We start from the raw sequence: 7,220 nt of genomic DNA, 5'->3' as shown, positions 1-7,220 counted from the left end.
GATTTCAGTGACAGTAAATAAATATTTTATATATTTCACTAAATGTGTGTCAACAGCAAGTGAAGCTTAGCAACTCAAGTCAGCTAGTTCCTATCAGACTTTATTTGTTACCTCTTTTAGGGCCTTTTCTGGCATAAACAATGACCTGGTCGGGACCGGTAGTCCTCATGGAGACCATAACCTGGTCCTAATGAGGCACGGACCACTTGTCTGAGGAGTAGGTTAATTGTAGAGCTAAGATTTGAATTGTTAGGTTAGTAGGTTAGGGTTAGACATTAACTGGTTTAAGTTGGGGATCAGGGAGTCCTTAAAAGGATAGCTGTGCAAACCTGTGAGAGTGTGTGTGTGTGTGTGTGTTCTTGTACTTGCAGCATACTGAGGACCAGTGAGGGTTTTTAACCAACAAAGTGAGGTAATTTTTACGGTGTGAGGACATTTTGGCCGGTCCTCAATTTGTTTTCATTGAAATCACTTCCTTAGGTTGCTATAACATGCTATACTCAATTTGTCAAATTTGTCAATTTTTTCAAATTTTGGACCAAACATTTTGTGTCAAATTTTGGCCCATTTTTTTTGTTCAAATTTTGGGCCCATTTTTTCAAATTTTGGGTCAACATTTTTGTTCAAATTTTGGGTCAATTTTTTTTTTAAATTTTGGGTCAATTTTTTTTTTCAAATTTTGGGCCCATTTTTTCAAATTTTGGGTCAACATTTTTGTTCAAATTTTGGGTCAAATTTTTTTTTTAATTTTGGGTCAATTTTTTTTTTCAAATTTTGGAAGACATAGTATAGTATGAATTTTTTTTTCAAATTTTGGACCAATTTTTTTTTTCAAATTTTGGACCAATTTTTTTTTTCAAATTTTGGACCAAATTTTTTTTTCAAATTTTGGCCCAGATATTTTTTTTCAAATTTTGGACCAAAAATTTTGTGTCAAATTTTTTTTTTCAATTTTTTTTTCAAATTTTGGGTCAAATTTTTTTCACATTTTGGGTCAACATTTTAGTTCAAATTTTGGGTCAAATTTTTTTTTTTTAATTTTGGGTCAAATTTTTTTTTCAAATTTTGGAAGACATAGTATAGTTTTTGTCAAATTTTGGACCAACATTTTTTTGTCAAATTCTTTTTTAAATTTTGGTCGACATAGTATAGTAATAAGTTTTTGTAAAATGTTGGACCAAAAATTTAAAAAATAATTTAAAATCGAAAAAGTTTTCCAGCCCTTTTTCTCTGGGGCTCCACCTGCAGACATTTTATGGTACTGCAACCAGTAGTTCTTTGTAGATGTAATTCATGAAGTAGATATTTGTAATTGTGTTGATTTATAAAGTGGAAATGCTGGTCCCCAGTATGCAGCAAGTACAAGAATGTGTGTGTGTGTGTGTGTGTGGCCCCTTTTTAGAGATGAGAGGAAGGAAGCAGTCACAGGATAAGAGCTGCACCCTTTCCCTCCCCATGTTGTCCCCACTTTCTCTCTCCAATGCTGTAAATCTAATCGCACTCTTTTTATTTCTGTGTGAACGACTAACTGTTCTTACTGTTGATATATGTTTTTTTATTTATTTATTTATTTATTCTTTGTTCATCATTAGACTAATAATGCAGTATTTGCACTTTCCAGATCTGCACTGTACGGCTTGCGAAACCCTGTAATTGCTGCCATTTTTAAAATGTTACCAAAGTAGATCATACAAACAAAAGCAACACCATCATTTCTTTTTAACCTTAAAATACAGTCACTGATTGGTAATATGGAGAATGCTGCCTCTTTTATTGCCACTCTCCACCCTGAACTAGAGGTCAACCAAGGTTTTTTCTCCAGCCAATGCCATATAAAATAATAAAGAAACCTTGAAAAACTGATGTGTGATCAGAGATTGAGGAAAAAGGTGACATAGAAATACTGTCTTCACTGATAACAATGGTTCAGCCAGAGCGCTCATAAAATAAATATTAATTTGTGGGCCAAATACTGTGTTTATGTTGTGGTTACTCAACAATGCCTGTACCTAACAAGTCTCTTACTGCTCTTAAAAGTGTCTGTAGCAAAGGAGGAGGAGGAGGGGGAAAGAAAAACGAGTGCCAAGTTGGACAGGAAAGCAACACGAGGAACTTCAGCCAAGGTTAGCAAACACTCTCCCTTCCTTACTTAAACACTGTGTCAGTGGATGTGTAAGGTACGTTTGTTTTCATGTTCCATCATCATGTGATGATTCTCTCCAGTGCTGCGCTAAAGCAAAAAAAAACTATTTCTCTGCCTGTTGCTGGAATGCAAAAAGGAACCAAAAAAGTGCCATTTAAAATAAAACAGACAGTGGGACAGTTGTGTTTGTGTTTAATGATCACAATGTAACTCTGTGTATAAGAGCAGTGATTTATTTAGAGCTGCAACTAACGCTTATTTTTCGTAAATCTGTCAATTATTTTCTCGATTAATTGATTAGTTGTTTGGTCCATAAAATGTCAGAAAATGTAAAAAAAAAACAACGTTAAAAACCAAAATGATTCAGTCTGAATGATTTCTTTGTTATGTGGCGCAAAGATACTAATAAAAAAATCACATTTAAGAAGATAAAACAATCAGAAATTTTGTTTTAATGATCAAAAAAGCTTCAGACCGATTAATCGATTACCAAAATATTGGACGATTCATTTACTAATCGATTAATAATCTATTAAGTGTTTCAGCTCTAGTCTTATTTACTGACCTCCGCCAGGAGGTATACGTTTTCGCCAGCATTTGTTTGTCTGTGTTAGAAATATAACTCGAAAAGTCGCTGACGGATTTGGCTGAAATTTTCAGGAAATGTCCGCAATGGGAACACAAACAAGTGATTACATTTTGGCCGTGATCTGTAGATGCTATGACTGGTTACAAAACTGATTGTCTGACCATAACGTTATCGCTGGTTGCAAATCCCGCTGTCTGACCCAGGTGCACCAGCAGGGTGTATTTTGTATGCACTGAGCCTTGGCGGAGGTCTGCGCTCTCCGAGTGCTTCTAGTTTATTGTAAATCTAGCACCAGCATGCCTTTAATATATTAAAATTTAAATGCTAAATGTTGCAGTTTTACATATTTTACATTTATCACCTTTAATGATACCCAGCATGAGGATTTTTGTTGAATGAGGATTGGATAAAAACACTTAAAAAAAACAAACAACACTAGCTCTTTAACACATTTCACAGGAGAATGAATAATGTGCACACACCCACAGACACTCACCGAGTTTAATGAGCAAAGCAATAAAACGCAGATATGTGACGCACACGTCGAGCTACCTGTGCCTACCTGCTCGGCTGTGTTTCTGCTCTTTCTTTTGCCCCACCACAGATGCTTAATCATCATTTCTTACCTCATGCATGATTTCCCAAGCAGAGTATTTGGTGGCCATTTCCAAACTGATATGTTCACAATTACTTTTGATTAAAGGCAACAAAGCACAGTGTTTGGTTTGCTTATCTCACTGATATCTTGCTCTTTAAGAAGGGTTTTAAGTGTTTAACTAATGCTCTGGGTAGCTTGCTTTATTGTATTTCTTAAAAACTTTCTTTAAAATTATCTTTTTATGTGTTTTAATAGACAGTCTGAATGGCTCCACCATGTACTGGTTGAGTACATACAGTTTTGTAGGAACATGAACTAGTTAGTCCAGAATAGTCCCACATCCTGTATTTAAATGCCACATTGTGTGCCACACAAAACAACGCACAGACACAAACACACACAGGGATCATCAGACCTGTGTCACGCCGACTTAATTACTACCACAGACTTTGATTATGTTAACAGAAGCAGGCATAAAAGATGACAAGTCGGGGCTAAATGAGGCATACCGATGATTTCTGGGTGACTGAACCCGTCAGTTTCTTTCTCCTGAACTGTCACACATTGATATGCTGAGCAGGCCTGGTAGGCACACATTACAGAATTCACACTGGTGTACGGCTACGCTCCTAAATATTAACGTTTATTAGGGTTACAGAGAATAAAAGTAAATAGCTGCAGGATAAAAACTCTTTTGGAAACTGAAGCCGACCCAAGATGATTACACTACAGGATACTACAGGGTGTTACTGGCTTTCCATTCATGGAGAGAAGAAATGAAATGACACTTAATATGTTCATGTTTTCACTGTCCTCCTTCTTCACTAATGCAATATTTGACTGGGACTGTAATGGCGTATTAAAATACATATACAACACTTTAATATGGAGTTGGTCTCCTTTTTGAAGCTATAACGTAAGTTTCCACACATCTTGGAAGAATTTTCGGATAGATTTTGAAGTGTTTCTAATGGAATGTGTGCTCATTCATTCTGTGGAGCATTTATGAGGTCAGGCACTGATGTTGGACGACATCAGTGAACTGTTCCAGTTCATACCAATGGTGCTCGATGGGGATGAGGTCAGGGCTCGTCAAAGCATGTCAGTCCTTACAGTCCATGCTTTGAGCACTGGGACACAATTATGTTGAGTGATGGAGTGACGGCTCAAAGTTGGAAGCAAAGCATTGTTCAAGGTGTCTTGGTATGCTGAAGCTTTAAGTTTGTCCTTCATTGGAGATAAGCCGGGGTCTAAACCAAAGCCTGATTGAAACACCTGAATTCAATACTTCACAGGTGTGGCCAAATACTTCTGTCATATATATATATACTTATATCTCCACAACGGATCATCTGCCTCCATCCTTGCCCTATCACGTGTCCTCTCTTACACCAACTGTCCACATGTCCACCATCACAGCATCCATGAACCTTCTCTGTGGTCTTCCTCTCGCCTGAAAACTCCATCATCAAAATCCTTTGTCCAATATAATGAAGGTCCCTCTTCTGTATGCGACCAAACCATGTAAACCTCTTGCATTCTCTCCAAACCATTATATATAATACTGTGCAAAAGTCTCAGGACTCCACAGCTTTGTTGTTTGTCTGTTAAATTTTGTGATTAGTGGCATACAGATTGGAATCATGCTACTGATCTGAGAGGTTAATGAGATGGACAATGCATTGGATGAGTTATGCATCATGGATACCTTTGTAACTGTAATAATAAATAATCCCAAATGAGGTTCTCAAATCTTTGTTGAAGTCAAAATGTGCAGCAATCTTGAAGTTCTTGACTGTGTTTTGACATAAAGCAAAAAAAGGACCACTTTTCAACCTTGAACATTACCCACTGCTAAGAAGTTTTGTTTTTCCTTGAGTGTTTCCTTATCATGGCGGCAGTGTCAAGGCTACGCAGAGACTTGAGGCTTTCACATGCGTTTCCTTTCGGTTTAACACAAACAAAAAGATAATGCGTCAAGTAAGTGACCAACAATGAGGTTTGCGTGTCGTGCTGTACTTGCGGCATAGGAAAATACTGCTGAACTAAATCTGTGCGTTAAGTAAATAATGCAAGTTCACACGCTCACGCTCAGACAGAAACTTTTCATATCAGCTCGCTCCTTTTTTAAAGTGGGTTTAATCACATGCCGCTGCCTCAGATTGCCTGAGCTTTCTGCTGCTACCAAGTAACCATGTAACCAGGTAATGGACAAACTGAAAACTTGCCAACTTCCTTATTTGATATCAAAGGGCAAACACATTAGCACAAACTGTGATTAAGCACAATAATATGAGATAATAAGAAAGGTAACAGACGTGAAAGATACCTACAGGGCCACACAGAGAGTCTAAACGAAAATTTGAAATTGAAAAGAAATGACTGAGTGTCATTTTGGTCTTGCTCCTCTACTCAACTTGTGGTGTAGGAGGGTTAAACATTAACAGGAGAGGTCAGAGGTCAGAGGTCAGGGGCCTTGGCATGCACCTCTCCTCACTGGACAAGATCAGACACATCTGTACAGCTCTCGCAGGTCAGCGATCGCAAAGCGCTCTTTAACTGCAATGCAATGTGACAGCTAAACTGCCAGTAACATTAATTATAGGATCCATTATTAATTATAGGATTAGGAAAGTAACCGTTTCAGCTTATTTTTGCTCGACTTCATTGACCCTGCATTACATTTCTACCTCTCAAATGAAATCTTTCTGCAGAAATAGGAGTTTCTTAAGTCTGCTATGAAAAGCATATTTAAGGTTCTTGGTCATAGAAAACATCCTGATCTTTTTTTCTGATACGTGTCTCAGTTTCACAAATCCAATTATAAAGTTGGGTTGTTCTGGAATAATCCAATAACAACATATAATCTCAATTAAATTGTATACTACACTCTTAGAAATAAGGGTTCCAAAATGGTCCTTCTACAAGGGCTGAGGTTCTACCTGGAACCATTTGCTTCTGAAAAACCCTTTCCTGAAGAATGGGTTTTTCAAGGGTTCTTGGTAACACTAATGGTTCCAGTTAGAACAATTTTGATCCAGAGAACCCTTTAAAACCCCTTTCCTGAATAAAAGGGTTTTAAAAGGGTTCTTGGTGGAAACTTTTTATAAAGGTTCTACCTCGAGCCAAAAAGGGTTCTCCTACGAGGACAAGCTGAAGATACTTATATGGTTCTACTTAGCACTTTAATTTATAAGAGTGTACTTTAACGTAAAAGAAGTTCAATATACTATATCAATATAATGTTTGTGGATCATACAAACTGACTTTGAGGTATAACGCATGCAAATCACTTCCAATAATACAGACAAAATGTATCTGTAAGTGTTTATAAAAAATAACAAATATCTCTCTTTAGTCACACTTCACGCTTCTCGTGCTGATGTGATGGAGAGAAGCATGAAATATTTACCGATTCATTCATTCATAATTTAGTCAGGTTATTGTATGTGTAAGGTGAGAACAGGAGCCCTGGGTAATTACACCATGTTAAAGCACTTACACAAAAGGCCCATGTTGCTCTGTTAAATACAAATAGAACTAGAGTACGGGAAAAACAAAACCGTCTAGTTTTTTCATTAAGTAGATTTAGACAGGAGGTCCACTTTGTAGTGTAGTGTGTTCACACTGTCACAGGCTGAATATGTGTGTGTTGCACGGCCAGATGTTTCATGGCCACACAGCTGTTGGAAAACAAGCCTAATTTGATCTGTAAACTCATCACATTGGCAGTTTGAGTTACGGGCAAATTAACAACTACAATGAGTTAACAAAAATTGCCAAATTTGGGACGGCATTTTTGTCAAATTTTGGACCAATTTTTTTGGGGGGAAAACATTTTCAAATTTCGGACGACATATTTGTAATTTTTGTCAAATTTTGGACCAATT

Source organism: Microchirus variegatus (assembly GCF_963457635.1).
Source record: "Microchirus variegatus genome assembly, chromosome: 9".
NCBI classification, from domain to species: domain Eukaryota; kingdom Metazoa; phylum Chordata; class Actinopteri; order Pleuronectiformes; family Soleidae; genus Microchirus; species Microchirus variegatus.
This window is presented reverse-complemented; position numbering follows the sequence as displayed.